At 39.1% G+C, this 17,242-nt stretch overlaps 1 protein-coding gene across 7 annotated transcripts in view; it reads left to right on the top strand.

Moving 5' to 3' along the window:
• The first annotated feature begins 50 nt into the window (after positions 1-50).
• The window catches only part of YEATS2 (YEATS domain containing 2), a 105,184-nt gene continuing 87,992 nt past the window's right edge, over positions 51-17,242 (top strand). For 4 of the 7 annotated variants that reach the window (XR_826684.1, XM_010855670.1, XM_010855669.1 and 1 more), the window contains exon 1: positions 108-192. The gene's annotated coding sequence lies outside the window, so the exon portion shown is untranslated. Of the gene's footprint in view, positions 193-218; positions 387-10,578; positions 10,777-17,242 lie in introns of those variants that run through there. The other 3 variants (XM_010855666.1, XM_010855667.1, XM_010855668.1) reach the window with 3 other exon arrangements.

A 17,242-nucleotide genomic window follows, 5' to 3' on the forward strand; every position in this document is an offset into this window, starting at 1 on the left:
GTCCCTGGTGCTGACGTCCGGGCCAAACGGGCCGGGCGGGCTCCCGCCGAGCCGTGTGCTTCCGCGGGCTCCGGGGTCGCTGGGGCCTCGTGGTGGGCGGCTCTGCGGGGCTCGGCCCGCTTCCTCCCCTCCCCCGTGCCCTCTCGCGGCACCCGGCGGTGTCTGCGCTTAAGCCGGAGACCCAGAAAGAAGGTAAGTGTTGGCGGGAGCGAGATGGGACCGCCGGGCGCGCGCTCCGCTCTCCCGGGCATTGTCTGGGCGGGGCGGCGCGGGCACGTGCGCGCCCCTCCCCCACCCCTCCTGAGGCGCCGGCCCCCTGGCTGAGGGAGGGAGGGGACGCGTGACTGGGGAGGGGAGAGGCCCCGGAGGAGGAAACTGGGTCCAGGGTGAGTGTGTGTGGCTGGGGAGTCTCCGCAGCGGGAACCCGGAATTTGGGTATGGGGGGGTGTTCTTTCTAAGGGGCACCGCGCTTTCTGAGAGGATATGGGTTCCCTGGGCCCCAGTGGCGGGAGCTTTTAGGATGTTAAACCTGGTGGCCTGCAGTGGGATTGGAGACGAAATTTGGTCCCAGCACCGGCAAGTTGTGAATTTATCAGCAAGAATCCTGGAATCTCCCTCCAACCTGTCGCCTTCCCTGTCGTTCCTCTCCGCCGTGAAGGATGAGTAGGATTTAGAAAGGTGGAGGATATTCCAGGGATGGTGCCCGCGTTAAAGCATCAGAGGTGTGAGACAGCGCAGGGTTGGAGTGAAAAGCTTAGGAAAATGAGTACTTGGGAAAAAGAAAGGCTGGTTTGGTGGGTTGTGGCCAGATTGCAGAAGACAGGTTTATCTCATAACCTTTTTTTTTTTTAATGATTGTAATTATGTTAAAAAAAATAGAAGTGGAAGAAAATAGCACCAATAATTGTACAACCCTGACTCCTCATTCTTAGAATTTTGATGTTTGCTTGTATTTTCTTTTAAGCTTGTAACTGTTACCGAGTTTTAACTACCATTTTGCATTCCCTTTTCTCGTTTACATGTTAAAATGCAATGTAATGTTATGTACTATTCAGCAATATAATTTACTTTCTTAATGAGCAAGGAGCAGGCATTCATAGAAAAAATTTAAAATACGGGAAAGAAAAATGAGGAAAGGTACCATCGTTTTATTGTGTAGAGTTATCATTGAGTATATTTTTGGTTGTAGATGTTCTTTCAAAGATAGGAGCAGGTAAAGCTGTTCTTAGGAATTTCACTTTTATGAGAATTCTTTGAAGGTTTTAAGAAGGAAAGCATAATCTGACGGCTGTGCAGAGGAAGAGCAAGAGTGGAAACTGGAAGGTTGGTTAGTTTACAGTACTTTGAACTGGGTCCATGGTTTGGAGATGGAGGAGAGTAGAAAGATTAACAGATATTTTGGAGGTAGAATGAACGAGACTTGGAAATGAATTGGTGAGGGAAAGGGAGAGAACTCTGTTTTTTGATACTTGTTTTGAGCAACTTCGAGTAGATGGCAGCGTTCACTGAGAAGAATGGAAGAGAGCAGTTTGAGGTGGAAGAAATCATGAGTTCTGTTTTAGGTGTATTAAATTTGAAATGTATTTTAGATATGAAGTCAGTATATTGAAGAGGCAGTTGGATGTGCAGGTTTGGAGCTTCCAGAACAGACCTTAGAGTTGGAGATAAAAATTTGGGAGTACTCAGTATATAGATGATATTCAAAGTTTTGAGACCACCTGAAAGTACTTCATGGCAAATAGATGGGGAAACAGTGGCAGACTTTATTTTTTTGGGCTCCAGAATCACTGCAGATGGTGACTGCAGCCATGAAATTAAAAGAAGCTTACTCCTTGGAAGGAAAGTTATGACCAACCTAGACAGCATGTTAAAAAGCAGAGACATTACTTTGCCAACAAATTCTGTCTAGTCAAGGCTATGGTTTTTCCAGTAGTTATGTGAGACTTGGACTATAAACAAAGCTGAGTGCCGAAGAATTGATGCTTTTGAACTGTGGTGTTGGAGAAGATTCTTGAGAGTCCCTTGGACTGCAAGGAGATCCACCCAGTCCATCCTAAAGGAGATCAGTCCTGAGAGTTCATTGGAAGGACTGATGTTGAAGCCGAAACTGCAATACTTTGGCCACCTGATGCAAAGAACTGACTCATTTGAAAAGACCCTGATGGTGGGAAAGATTGAAGGTGGGAGGAGAAGGGGACAACAGAGGATGAGATGGTTGATGGCATCACGGACTCGGTGGACATGAGTTTGAGTAAACTGCAGGAGTTGGTGATGGACAGAGAGGCCTGGCGTGCTACAGTCCATGGGGTCGCGCAGAGTCAGATACGACTGAGTAACTGAACTGAGAGCACTTAGGTAAAAACTATATAGAAAATTGAATAATTGAGTGAGGCTCAGGCATGACTGAGCGACTTCACTTTCACTTTCCACTTTCATGCATTGGAGAAGGAAATGGCAACCCACTCCAGTGTTCTTGCCTGGAGAATCCCATGGACGGAGAATCCCATGGACGGAGAAGCCTGGTAGGCTGCAGTCCATGGGGTCGCACAGAGTCGGACACGACTGAAGCGACTTAGCAGTAGCAGCAGGCATTTTAATGCTTGAAGATCTTATAGAGGAAGAAGATTGAGCACAGGACGGAAGGAACAGCCAGTGAGGTAGGAGAAAAATCGGGAAACTAGTATCATGGGAGCCGTGAGAAATAAGTTTCTGGTCCACGGAGTCTTGATTCCTCAGTGCTTCTGAGATGTTTAATGAGGTGCTCACTTGGATTTGGCAACACAGAGGTTATTAGTTTGGTCATTGGCGTTACTAACCAGACTGGAAGTTGGAGGTGGAAACAGATGGAAGTAACTGAATGGGAGTGAGGAAGAGAAGGCAGTGAGTGTGAATTGGGAGCAAGTGTCCCTTGTTCAACATACCTTATTTTCATCTCTCCCCAAACTAAATTTGATAGTTGAAAATGGTGTTTTGTTTCATGTTTCATTCCTTAATACTAGAATGTTTGAACATTTTTCACTTTTATTGGCCATTTGTGAATTTCTGTTCCTGTCCTCTGTGCATCTTTTTATTTGTGCTTGTCACTTTCTAATTGATTTTCTAATTATTAGGAGCTCTCTAGATTCTAAAAATATGTAGCCTGATGTAGAGCTTACAGAATTGTCCCCCTGATGTGTCCTCCCCCAGAATAAATGAATTTATTATCCGTACTCCATCAGGAAGAACATAGTTAATAATGGAAAAACCATACTTAACCATTTAACTTTTATGTATACATTTTTAAAATTGTAGTAAAATACACATAACATAAAATTTACCACCGTAACCATTTTTCACTGGTGTTAAATACATTCTTATCATTGTGTAGCCCATTACCACCATTGATCTCCACAGCTCTTTTCATCTTGTAAAACTGAAACTCTGTCCCCACTAAACAGTAACTTCTCATTCCCCCCTTACCCCCAGCCTATGGCAGTTGCCATTCAGCTTTCTGTCTCTGTGTTATTGACTACTCTAAATATCTCATATAAGTGGAATCAAACAGTATTTGTCTTTTTGTGACAGGTTTATTTTACTTCGCATAATGTCCTGAAGGTTCATCCATGTTGTGGCTTATGTCTGGATTTCATTCCTTTTTAAGGCTAGATAATATTCCAGTATCTGTATATTTGTTCTTATTGTTCAGTTGCTCAGTCGTGTTTGACTATGAGACCCCACGAACTGTAGCCTGACAGGCTCCTGTGTCCATGGGATTATCCCAGCAAGAATACTGCAGTAGGTTGCCATTTCCTACTCTAGGGAATCTTCCCAACCCAGGGATCAGACCCTCTCTCTTGCGTCTCCTGCATTGGTAGGTGGATTCTTTACCACTGTGCCACCTGGGAAGCCCTCTGACTATCTCCTAGAGTTTGCTGAAATTCTTGTCAGTTGAGTCCTTGATACTGTCTGATTATCTCATCTTCTGCTGCCCCCTTCTCCTTTCTTCTTCAGGCTTTCCCAGCATCCGGGTCTTTTCTAATGAGTTGGCTCTTCCCATCAGGTGGCCAAAGTATTGGAACTTCAGCATCAGTTCTTCCAATGAATATGAGTCCAGTTCTTTGGCGCTCAGCCTTCTTTATGATTGAACTCTCAACATCCATACATGACTGATGGAAAAATGATAGCTTTAACTATGTGGACCTTTGTTGGCAAAGTGATGTCTCTGCTTTTTAACATGCTATCTAGGTTTGTCAGAGCTTTCCTTCCAAGGAGCAGGCGTCTTTTCATTTCATGGCTGCAGTTGCCATCCGCAGTGATTTTGGAACCCAAGAAAATAAAGTCTGTCACTGCTTCCAGTCTTTCCCCTTTCTGTTTGCAAGGAAGTGACGGGTCTGAATTCTTAGTTTTTTGAATGTTGAGTTTCAAGCCAACTTTTTCACTCTTCTCTTTTACCCTTATCAAGAGGCTCGTCAGTTCCTCTTCATTGGTTCCATACCAGTAGAGTGGTATCATCCGCGTATCTGAGGTTGTTGATATTTCTTCTGATAATCTTGATTATTCCTGCTTGTGATTCATCCAGCCTGGCATTTCACATGATGTACTTGGCCTATAAGTTAAATAAGCAGGGTGACAATATACAGCCTTGTTGTACTTGTTTCCTAATTTTGAACCAGTCCATTGTTGCATGTCCAGTCCTGACTTTTGCTTCTTGACCTGCATACAGGTTTCTCAGGAGACAGGTAGGGTGGTCTGGTACTGCTATCTCTTTAAGAATTTTCCACAGTTTGTTGTGAGCCACACAAAGACTTTCGTTTAGTTGATGAAGCAGAAGTAAATGTTTTTCTGGAACTCCCTTGCTTTCTCCGTGATCCAACGGAATGTTGGTGCTTTGATCTCTGTTTCCTCTGCCTTTTCCAAATCCAGCTTGTACATCTGGAAGTTCTCAGTTCACATATTGTTAAAGCCTAGCCTGAAGGATTTTGAGCATTACCTTGCTAGCATGTGAAATGAGCACGTTTGTGAGGTAGTTTGAACATTCTTTGGCATTGGCCTTCTTTGGGATTGGAATGAAAATTGACCTTTCCCCTTTGTCATGACAAGGCTGTAATCCATGAAGGAGCCATCTGTACGTCTGTATATACCACATTTTATTTATCTGTTCATCTGTTAATGAACACTTAAGTTGTTTCCATCTTTTGGCTCTTGTGAATAATGCTCCTAGGAACATGGGTGCATAGATACCTGTTTGAGTCCCTGCTTTCAGTTTTATGGGCTATTTACCTAGAAGTGGGATTGCTGGATCATACAGTAATTCTGTTTTTAATTTTTTGAAGAACCTCCTCACTGTTTTCCATAGTAGCTGCACCATTTTATTTTTCCATCAGCAGTGCACAAGGGTTCCAATTTCTTCACATTCTTGCCAACAGTTTTCTGGTGGGTTTTATTTTTCTTCTGTTTATTTTTGATAGTAGCCATCCTAATGGTGTTAGATGATAATCTCTGTGTTTTTGATTTGCACTTCCTTGATATTGGTGATCATGTGCTTATTGGCCATATGTATATCTTTGCAGAAATGTCAATTCAAATTCTTTTATCCATTTTAAATCAAGCTTTGTATTTAGGTCTTTGATCCATTTCGAGTTAATTTTTGTTAATTTAGGCATTAGTAAAGGGTCCAGCTTGTCTTTTTTTTGCATATAAATGTCCAGTTTTCCTAGCGATATTTGTTGAAAAGCCTTTTTCTCCCGACTGAATGGTCTTGGCACCCGAGTCAGAAATCATTTGACCATATATGCAAGAGTTTATTCTGGGCTCTCTATTTTATTCCGTCTGTCTATATATATGTTTTTATGCCAATACCATATTGTTTTGAGTACCACACTGTGGCTTCTACTAAGTTTTGGGATCAGGAGATGGGAGTCCTCCAGTTTTGTTCTTTTTCAAAATTGTTTTGATTATTTAGGGTCCCTTGAGATTATATATAAATTTTAGTGTTGAGTTTTTCTGTTTCTGCAAAAAATGTCTTTGAAATTTTGATAAGGATTGCATTGAATTTGTAGATGGCTTTGGTTGGTATTGACTAACAATATTAAGTCTTCCAATCCATGAAAATGAAGTGTGTTACCATTTATTTGTCTTCTTTAATTTCTTTCAGCAATATTCTGTAGTTTTCATTGTGTAAGTTTACCTTCTTGGTTAATTCTAAGTATTTTATTCTTTTTGATGCTTTTATAAATGGAAATATATTGTAATTTCCTTTTCAGTTGTTCATTATTTGTGTATAGAAATGTGACTGATTTTTATGTGTTGACTTGGTATCTTGCTTTTTTCTGTTAATTTATTCTAACAGTTTCTTGGTAAATCTTTAGGGCTTTCTACATGTAAGATCATATCCCCCCATATTAAAATTCCCTTATATTCATTTAGTGAATACACTATAATTTGCTATAGACTATTTCCAGTTTTTTTAATTATAAAATATATAGATAGAGGAGAACTAATACTTACTAGTTTAAGTTGTAAGTCTGTAAGAACAGCCCATGTGTGTGTGTCACCAGGCTTGAGAGTCTTTCCTTAGAATAGATTCTCAGAAATACTTGATCCTCTTCTCTCTTTTCGTTCAGTCATAGAGAATAGAATTCTTCACTGCCATCTCCTTAAATTGGCCCCAACCTCTCTGCCTTTAAACCTGCCCCTGTTTCAGCCTGTTTTCGACACTGCTGTTGAATGGAGGGTGAGAATCAGGTTCGGTGCACTTTTCCCTCCTAGAAAACAAGACTTATGCAGCAGATTGTCTCTATAGTATCTGTTCTAGGGAGTTAGGAAAAAAAGTTTCTTAAAGGCTGGAGTGCACGTCATATTGGAACTTAATTTCATTCTTGAAGGATGAATAGCATTTCAGAAAGTGGAGAGAAGGTAGGAATGAAACGTGAACCTGTTGGAAGGTAATAAGGAGAAGTTCAGGCATGTGAACTTTGATGACTGTAGACAAGGAGAGGTAGAAGAACTAGTTCTACTAACCAAGGATTGTTTGTTCTGTTGACCTGAAGAGTGAGTTTGGGGTAAGTGTGGGGAGAGACCTGTTTTGTGGTGGTAATGAAGGCTGATGGTGACCAGAATGCCGAGCTGGCAGGAGCTTAAACTTTATTTGTAATGTTTTATTTACATAATTGTGCGTGCACTGGTGATTGTTATCTATTTTGTTTTTTAATTACTTTTTAGTTTATTGGAGAGAGTATATCCTTTTTTATTGAGATGTAGTTCACATAATGTAAAATCCACCACTTTAAAATGTATAATTCAATGTCTCTTAAAGTGTATTCACAATGTTATGCAGTCATTCATGCGTGCTTAGTGACTTAAGTCGTATCCAACTCTTTGTGACCCCATGGACTATAGCTTGCCAGGCCTTTGTCCGGGGGATTTTCCAGGCAAGAATACTGGAGTGGGTTGCCATTTCCTCCTCCAGGGGATCTTCCTAACCCAGGGATTAAATTTGTGTCTCCTACATTGGCATGCAGTTTCTTTACTACTGAGCCACCTGGGCAGGCCTGTGCAACCATTCAGTTCAGTTCCATCGCTCAGTCGTGTCCGACTCTTTGCGACCCCATGAAACGCAGCACGCCAGGCCTCCCTGTCTGTCACCAACTCCCAGAGTTCACTCAAACTCACGTCCATCGAGTCACTACCATCTAATTCCATAACATTTTCGTGATTTCCAGGAAGAAGCCCCATACCTATTTGCAGTCAGTCCCAGTTCCCTTCACCCTTCTACCCCTCCTCCCCTGGGAGCCATTTTCTGTGTCTAGGGATTTGCCTATTTCTGGATATTTCCTGGAAATATTAGATTGGTGCAAACATAATTGCACTTTTGGACTGTGAATTTTGAACCAAGGCTCAGACACATCTTTATCAATCAAAATAGGAACCATTACAGTCAACACATTTTTGCCAATGAGAAACAAGTTGGCTTATTCCTGTAGCGTAAAAATGTGTTCTTTGGGAACAGACTTCTGGACTGTGGGAGAAGGCAAGGGTGGGATACTTTGAGAGAATAGCATTGAAACATATATATTACCATCTGTGAAAAAGATGACCAATCCAAATTCGATGCATGAAACAGGGCACTCAAAGCTGGTGCACTGGGACAACCCGGAGGGATGGGATGGGGAGGGAGGTGAGAGGGGGGTTCGGGACTGGGGGACACATGTACACCCATGGCTGATTCTTGTCAATATGGCAAAACCCACCACAATATTGTAAAATAATTAGCCTCCAATTAAAATAAATTAATTAAAAAATCTGTTCTTTGGGATTTGATGAACTCTTGGAAAGCATTTTTTGCCTCCTCCTGGTTGTGGAAGCATTTTCCCTGCAAAAACTTGTCAAAATGCTTGAAGAAATGGTAGTTGGTTGGTTAGAGGTCAGGTGAATATGGCAGATGAGGCAAAACTTCATAGCTCAATTTGTTCAACTTTTGAAGAGTTGGTCATGCGACGTGTGGTCACAGGCACTGTCTTGGGCCCTTTTTGTTGACCAGTGCTGGCTGCAGGGATTGCAATTTTCAGGTGCATCTCATTGATTTGCTGAGCGTACTTCTCAGATGTAATAGTTTCGCTGGGATTCAGAAAGCTGTAGTGGATCAGATGGGCAGCAGACCACCAGTGACCATGACCTTTTTTTGGTACAAGTTTGGCTTTGGAGCTGCTTTTCTTGGTCCAGCCACTGAACTAGTTGTTGCCAGTTGTCGTATAAAATTCACTTTTTGTCTCACATCACAATCCGATTGAGAAATGGTTTGTTGTTGTTGCATAGAATAAGAAAAGATGACACTTCAAAATCAAGCTTTTTAAAATTTTTGGCCAGCTCATGAGACACGCACTTATTGAGCTTTTTCACCTTTCCAGTTTGCTTCAAATGCTGAATGACCGTAGAATAGTCGAGATTGAGTTCTTTGTCAACAACTTGTGTAGCTGTAAGAGGATCAGCTTTGATTGCTCTCAGTTGGTCGTTGTCAACTTCTGATGGCTGGCCGCTATACTCCTAAACTTCAAGTCTCTCATTTCCTTTGCAAAACTTCTGGAATCACCACTGCCCTGTACATTTGTTAGTAGTTCATGGACCAAATGTGTTGTTGATGTTGTGAGCTGTCTGCACTACATTATGGCCTATTTTTAACTCGAATAAGAAAATCACTTGAATTTGCTTTTTGTCTATCATCATTACCATAGTCTAAAATAAATAGAAAATACACAGTAATAAATCGTTAGCTAAAAAAAAACAAAGTGAGAAATGCATATTAAAATGATGTATAAAAAAAATAAAAGGATGTATAACATAACCACATTTATTTAAGAATGTATTCCAATATCAAATGGCAAAATTCAGCAATGAAAAGCCACAATTACTTTTGCACCAACCTTATTAAATAAATGTGGCCTTTTGTATGTGGCTTCTTTCGTTTAATTAGTATGGTATATTCAGAGTTGATCTGTGTAGTAGCATGTGTCAGTACTTCATCCTCTTTTATTGCTTAAAAATCCATTGTATGACTCTTACCACATTTTGTTTATCCAGTCATCAAAGGATAGACATTAAATTGCTTCCATTTTTTTTTCACTGTTAAGAATAATGTTGTGAACATTCACACACATACAAGTTTTTGTATGGACATATGTTTTCAGTTCTGTTGAATATTTACCTAGGTGTGGAGTTGCTAGGTCACATAGTAATTCTGTGTTTAACTTTTTGAGGAATTGCCAAACTTTTCCACAGCAGCTGCACTATTTTACACTTCCACCAACAATGTGTGAAGGTTCACACTGTGTATTCTTTTTACATTTTTTGACAGTCTATATTTAATATTTGTGTGTGTTTAAATAGCTTCATTGAGGGACAGTTGGCATACCACAAACTGCACACATATAAACTGTATGACATGGTAAGTTTTGATAAATTTATGCATCTATGAAAACATCACCACAGTCAAGATAGTAAACATATGTATCGGCCCCCAGTTTTTTCTCTTGTCCCTTGAGGATCCTTCTTTCTCCTCTCCCCATTGTTTCCTCATACCAGGACAACCACTGATCAGGTTTCTGTCATTATAGACTTGTTCTCATTTTGTAAAAATGTTACCTTTGTAGTATATTCTTTTTTCTTAAGCTAGCTTCTTTTCCTGGGTATCGTTTTGAGATTAATTTGTGTTGTGTTGCATGTATCAGTTAATTCTTTTTTACTGATGGATATACTGTATGGATGTGTCGCAGTTTGTTTATCCATTCACCTTTTAATGGACATTTGGGTTGTTTCTAGTTTTTGGCTATTACAAATAAAATTGCTGTGAACATTTGTTTTTGTATGGACATAAGCTTTTATTTCTCTTGGGTAATACGTAGGAGTGGAATGGCTGGGTCATGTGGTGGCGGCGGCGCTGCTTTAGTCACTCGGTTGAGTCTGACTCTTGTGAGGCCATGGACTGTGTAGCCTGCCAGGCTCCTCTGTTCCTGAAATTCTCCAGGCAAGAATACTGGAGTAGGTTGCCATTTCCTTCTCCAGGGGATCTTCCCAACCCAGGAACTGAACCTGGGTCTCCTGCATTGCAGGCAGGTTCTCTGCCGACTTAGCTACAAACTGCCAAACTGTTTTCCAGAGTAATTTTACTGTCTTTACGTTCCCACCACCAATGAATGCGAGTTCCAGCTATTTCACATTCTCTGTAGGTTTGTCTTTTCAACATACAGAGAAGTAACAAGAAAAGAGAAAGAGGCATAAAGACACCCATAATCCATCTACCAGGTTAGTCCTTTTGGTATTTTCCTCTCCCTAAATAATGCATGTACATGGTTAGAAAATTCAGACAGTGTAGTCAGGAGTAAAATGAAAAGCAAAACGACTGCCCAGAGGCAACTATTGTTATTCATTTTTTATCCTTTCTTCTAGAAAAATCTACACAGCATCTACCAGCATTTGTGGGGGTAGTGGTATCGCTTTGCTCTTTCTTCTAGTTTACATAGAAGCAAAGTATACAAACCATTTGCACCTTGGTGTTTTTCACTTTACAATGTATTTTAGAAGTAATTGTGTATCAGCACATTTATTTTAATGGCTACATTGCAAAACAGTTTTGCTATAAGAAAACACAAATTTGGACTTTGCTGGTGGTGCAGTGGATAAGAATCTGCCAGTGCAGGGGACATGGGTTCAATCCCTGGTCTGGGAAGATTCCACATGCCACAGAGCAACTGAGCCCTTGAGCTGCAGTTACTGAAACCTGTACACTCTAGTGCCTGTGCTCTGCAACAGGAAGAGCCTCCACAATGAGAAGAAGCCCGCGCACCACATTGAAGAGTAGGCCCCGCTTGCTCTGACTGGAGAAAGCCCACACAAAGAAGCAATGAAGACCCAGTGCATCCAAAAATAAACAAATATTTTTTTAAAAAAGAAAGAAGAAAGCATTAGTTTGTTTTAATACAGTGGATATGTTACGGAACTATTTGAGTATAATGTGGATTTCACATTTTACGTTTTGTGTTTCATCTGCAAGAAATGCTAGGTAAATGCGAAAAAATGCACCCTGCTGAACTGAACCACAGCAGAAGTATGCAGACCCCTCCTAGGTACACACCTTAGGTAACCTCCAGCAACCTCAGTTTACTTCTGTGTTATGAGCTACACCTGTCCTCATCTGGTGTTATTAAAGTTTTCTGTTGATTTCAGATTAGCCTACTACCACTTCATGGTAAGCTGTAACCTTTCAATGCTCACTTCCACAAGTAAAACTTAATTTCACAAGGTAAAGTGTCATATTTGTTGTAGCATTTATGTATTTCTTAACCCATTTAATGTGTAAAACTCTGCTGCCATTTTTATTGGATTCCTTTTTTGATTATCTTTTTTAAATTAAGTGTCACTGCTAAAATGTTTGCATGTTGTGCCCAAACCCATTTTCCCCATAAGCCTTATGGTTTTCATTATGCAATTTTATGGTGTGATGATTTTTAAGAATGCATATGTCACATTACAGTGGAACTGATTTATCCCATCAGTTCAGTTCAGTCGCTCAGTCGTGTCCGACTCTGAGACCCTGTGAACCGCAGCACGCCAGGCCTCCCTGTCCATCACCAACTCCCGGAGTTCACTCAAACTCATGTCCATTGAGTCGGTGATGCCATCCAGCCATCTCATCCTCTGTCGTCCCCTTCTCTTCCTGCCCCCAATCCCTCCCAGCATCAGGGTCTTTTCCAATGAGTCAACTCTTCGCATGAGGTGGCCAAAGTATTGGAGTTTCAGCTTTAGCATCAGTCCTTCCAATGAACACCCAGGGCTGATCTCCTTCAGAATGGACTGGTTGGATCTCCTTGCAGTCCAAGGGACTCTCAAGAGTCTTCTCCAACACCACAGTTCAAAAGCATCAATTCTTCAGCGCTCAGCTTTCTTTATCGTCCAACCCTCACATCCATACATGACCACTGGAAAAACCATAGCCTTGACTAGACGGACCTTTGTTGGCAAAGTAATGTCTCTGCTTCTTATCCCATAATATGTACATAATTTATTTTTAAACTTATTTTTGAAAATTGTGAAATACATCATATATATATATGCTAAAGAGCACATATAATAAGAAGGTATGTTTTAAAGAAGACAAATAAGGTATCAAATACATACTTAGCTACAACCCAGCTTAAGAAATAGGAGATTGCTAATACTTTTGAACCTCCTTGTGTCCCTCTCACTGGTCATTTTATACTTTTTTGAATATCTGAACTATTCAATGAAAAATTAAGTTTTAAAGTGTTAACAGTCTGTGCCTCTGGTCTTGGTAGTGTTGAATCCCCAGCTGACTGTCCTGCCTTCCTGAATGTGCACACACAGCACATACGTGCATATTTGGGGGAGGGTAATCTGTAAGTTGATTTCTGTTTAAGGTTAATAAATCATAAGTTTGTCATTGTTATTTTTTTTGGTAATAGCTTTCTTGAGATCTGATTCACATACCATAAAATTCACTCTTTTAAAGTGTAAATGTATTTTTTTTAGTATACCTACAAAATGGTGCAACTATTGCTATATCTAATTCCAGAAAATGAATAGGTACATTTTTGTAAATAGGTAGATTTTCTAGATTTAGGCAGTGTTTATCCAAAGAAAAACCAATTTTTTAAAAGTATCTTACGTTTTAAGGTACTAGTTTTCTTTCTAGCATCTCAGCTCCTGGTAGAAAGGCATGAGACTTATCCCCATAGGATTTATTGTCAGTTTGAAAGCTCTAGTGAAAAATCCCTGTTTAGTGAAGTGTGCAAGATTTGGCTTAATTTACATATTCTCAGTGACTGTGTCCAGGAGTTTGACACAGTCTTGATCTGGTCCAGTTCCTTCCTTTCCTTTCCAACGGGGACTAAAGACAAACCTCCCCCTCCCCACTTTTTTTTTTTTTTTTTTTTTTTTTGGCTTCTCTTGGAAAGAAAACTTTTATGGCTTCATAACTGAAACAACAAAGTTGTCATATGAGTTAGAATTACCACTTTAGATAATTCCAATGATTTTTGTCCAAAAGTGGCTCTAAGGAAGTTACAGGGATGTTATATGGCCTACCTTTTGTCCACTTAAGAAGAATTTGCCATAAGTATCTCAATATACTAAATATCCTAAATATCTCCTAAAAATCCCAGATGGCTCAGTCTGGAGTATGTTAAAGGGATGGGGTAAAGGAACAGTAAAACCTACCTCAGGCCAGCTCTCCAGTTGTTGCAGTAATAACAATGGATAGAAGCAGGGCACCTATAATTTAGACTAGCTCTTTGATCTTAAATTCCTTTTCTTGTTACTTTGTAAGATTGGAGGCAGAGTTCTGTCCTGAATGCATCCTGGGACAGACCTTATATAGCAACTTCTGTGTCTTAAGCAGTTTTGTTTATAGTAGGAAAGTAGGTGTCTTGGACCTGAAATATGTAGTGCTTAAATAATGAAATAGTTTTTTTGAGCTCAGCTGTTTACATGTCACATTGGGATGGACACATCAGCTGAGTGGCTCAGGTCACTTTGGTGCTAATAACCAACCTCTGTCAGCTTCCCACCATTCAGGTCCAGTGTTAACATTATGGCTGTTATAGGTCTAAAAATAAAAAAGACCTATTTTTTTCCCATACCAGATGAGTTAAAGATGGAAAAGGCATTAAATTTGTGGGTGGCAGACATGAACAGAAAGCAGGGTTCAGTAGTATCCTGTTTTAGGCATTCACTGGTGGTCTTGAAACATATCCCCCACAGATAAGGGGAGACTACTGTGTGCTTGGTTTTGTGTATAAAACCTTGCATAGAATAACTAGGATTGAGTTTTTGTCAGTACCACTTTAAGTGAATATCAGAACCAAATCTTCTCTTAAGCTGGCTATTTTTAGTTTGCAAAGTGTAATTTATGAAATGGATGATATGTATTTGGATTACTGAAAGTCAGTTGATTTAAATATTCCTAAAGGTCCAGTGTTAGACATATGTAGTGGAAATCACCTTGCTTCAGGATCTCCCCAATACTTTATTGCTGGTAATAAAACTTTCTAGTCATGATGAACTATTCTTTTAATATCCTGCTGGATTTCATTTTGTATCTGTGCATATTTACAAACGAAATTGGAGTCTCCTTTCCCTCTAAGGATGCCTTTTGACTATAGGTTTAGATATATTCTTTTTGTTGATAATTTAAAAATAGTTTGTTATTCTGATTTTCTTCTTTCATATCATAGTGAGTTTTTGTTATTGTCATGTTTAATTTTATTGAAATCAGAATATGGTTATAACATTTCCTAATTTTGCAGTTTCTTCATATAACTTACATGATTTAATTTAATGGATTTTTATAGCTATTTCAAACAATATTCCTTTAGGTTCAGAGTTGTAAAGTCTGGCTTGTAAATTGCATTATGTATGTCATCTGTATTTTTATCTGTTGTTTTTTTTTTTAATCTTCTAAATTTATTTAGAGAGATGCATGTTCAAATTCTCTTATGATTGTGATTTTCTTAAATTCTTGTATTTCTGGTTTGTTTTGTATGCCTTGACATGATGTTGTTTGATGTATAGTTTGATGTATCTTTGTGATTGTATCTTTTAATAGTAACATACTCTTTTCTGTATTAAATGGTTTTTGCCTTAATTTATTCTCTCTGTTATTAATCTTGCCATGGCTACTATCTTTTTGTTTGCATGTGTGTGTGTATAATAATTCTGTGTCTGGCTTCTTTTACTTACCATAAGTATTTTGAGATCTATTCCTGTTGTCGGTTGGATCAGGAGTTCATTAGTTATACTACAGTTGTTTACCCATTCTCCTGTTTTGTTTTTTGTAGATATTTTTGAAATGTTTATTTGGTTAATAGGGGAGAACGGATTCTTTAATTCAAATGCTTAATAAAGGAGCACTGGTTATCTTATTTACCAAGGAGAAGATACTTTAAAATGAAAAATATAAAAAGGACAGGGCTAAAGAATTACAAAATCATTATTAACATGTTAGGAACATTGTATGGAAGCAGATGGAAAATGGTTGTATTGCTACTCTCATCCCCCCTCTTAAATCAGATAGGAAAAGTGATCTTTAGTGAAAGCACAGAACTCAATGATTCTGATGAGATTCAAATGCCATGACATCATGGAACTGTATATTGAGAAGGTACCTCACTTAGCAAAGTTTCAAAGAACCTTATCAGATTTAATTTCAAGAGTTGTCCATATCTTATACGGTTTGGTATTTGTAAGACAGGTTTCCAAGGACTAGATTCTTTCTAGAGATTCTACATCTTGTCTAGCTTGAGAACTTTTAGTAAACCTTTGAGAACCTTTTACTAAGAATTTCTAGTGACTCTATATTACATCATTTTTTTATATTTAAATTACACAGTTTTCTTTAAAAATTTATTTTTATTTTGGCATTTATTTCAAAGTATAGAGCATTAAAAGATTTTGTTTGGGTTTTGGTCTTTAACCTTTTTCAAAAACTCAGACTTGTTTATCTTATTTGAATGGGTGTGATAACAAGGTAGTTTAGCTTTCTTACATTGTACATGGCTATGTGGGGAAATGTGTATTTTTAAAGTTTAAGTTGATAGTGTTTACTTTTTATAAAGAGGCTAGTTCAGAGAGACAAAAATTTTAAATTAGAGGATTCAGCATTACATACTTTTCTGAATTTGGATTTGGTCTCTTGGTATGGAGAAAATCCTTTCTCACAAATTATAAACAGTAACTGATTTAAAAAAAACAGTTTACATGTCAGTATTCTTTTCAATTTCATTTGATTCAAAACCTTAAGAGGATTAACAGGACATTTTGTTTCAGACTTGAGCCTGACACTAACAGCTGTTCATATTTCCTTTTCATAAATCTCAGGGTTAAACAAGATGAATCCAAAACTTACTGTTACATGGATCATTTGTTATGCATTCCACTCACTACATCATGGTGAGAGCCGGCCTTAGATGTGCCTACCCTTAGCTAGCATATACTTGAATGTGCCAGGTGTGTCCTTTAATATTGTTCTTTAGGACAGAAACAGATCTGAATTATTAAAAATGCTCATTAAGACATAAATCTTCCTGAATATGTTCATCAGGAACTCAAATCTACACCCAGGGATAACAGGAAAGCTTCATAGTGGCTGCATGATATATGAATTACCTTGGCAGCAGAAGTTCACTCATTGGTTTTCTTCCTTACTCAGCCCACCTCTGCTCCACCACCATATTCTTCTCTTTTCCTCCTTCTATTCTCCCAGTTTTAGAGCAAAAGTCAAGAGAGAATTTTGCTTTGTCCCTTAAGTGACAGTAAAACAAAAGACTATGTTCTTCAAGAATCCCCAACCTTTTGCTGGAGGAGCCACCATTGCTCAAGAGAGTACTTGGGGAGATGAGGTGTGGGAGGAGAATACGAAGATTATGAAGTCCACAGGATGAATGAGTGAAGGTGGTGCTGGACTCACTCATCTTTATAGATAATCCAGTAAGACTCTTGGCAAACTGTAGAAGATAGTTGGTCAGTGAGGAAATGGTATGGCGAAAAGCAGACAGGAACTGGACTGTATCTCCCTCTGATTCCAGGTTTATCTTGAGTAGGAGGTTTTTTTCATTGTTGTCTTTCTGTATGCAAGGAAAAGGAATGGGGTTTATTGATTTTTAAGAAAGTGTTCTTTGTGTAACTGCCCAAGAGTTTTTCAGGTTTTCTGTAACTAGTTGCAGGCCAAACGAAGAAGGCTAGAAGAATAATACCT

The sequence above is a fragment of the Bison bison genome, unplaced genomic scaffold (genome assembly GCF_000754665.1).
Source record: "Bison bison bison isolate TAMUID 2011002044 unplaced genomic scaffold, Bison_UMD1.0 scf7180017864367, whole genome shotgun sequence".
NCBI classification, from domain to species: domain Eukaryota; kingdom Metazoa; phylum Chordata; class Mammalia; order Artiodactyla; family Bovidae; genus Bison; species Bison bison.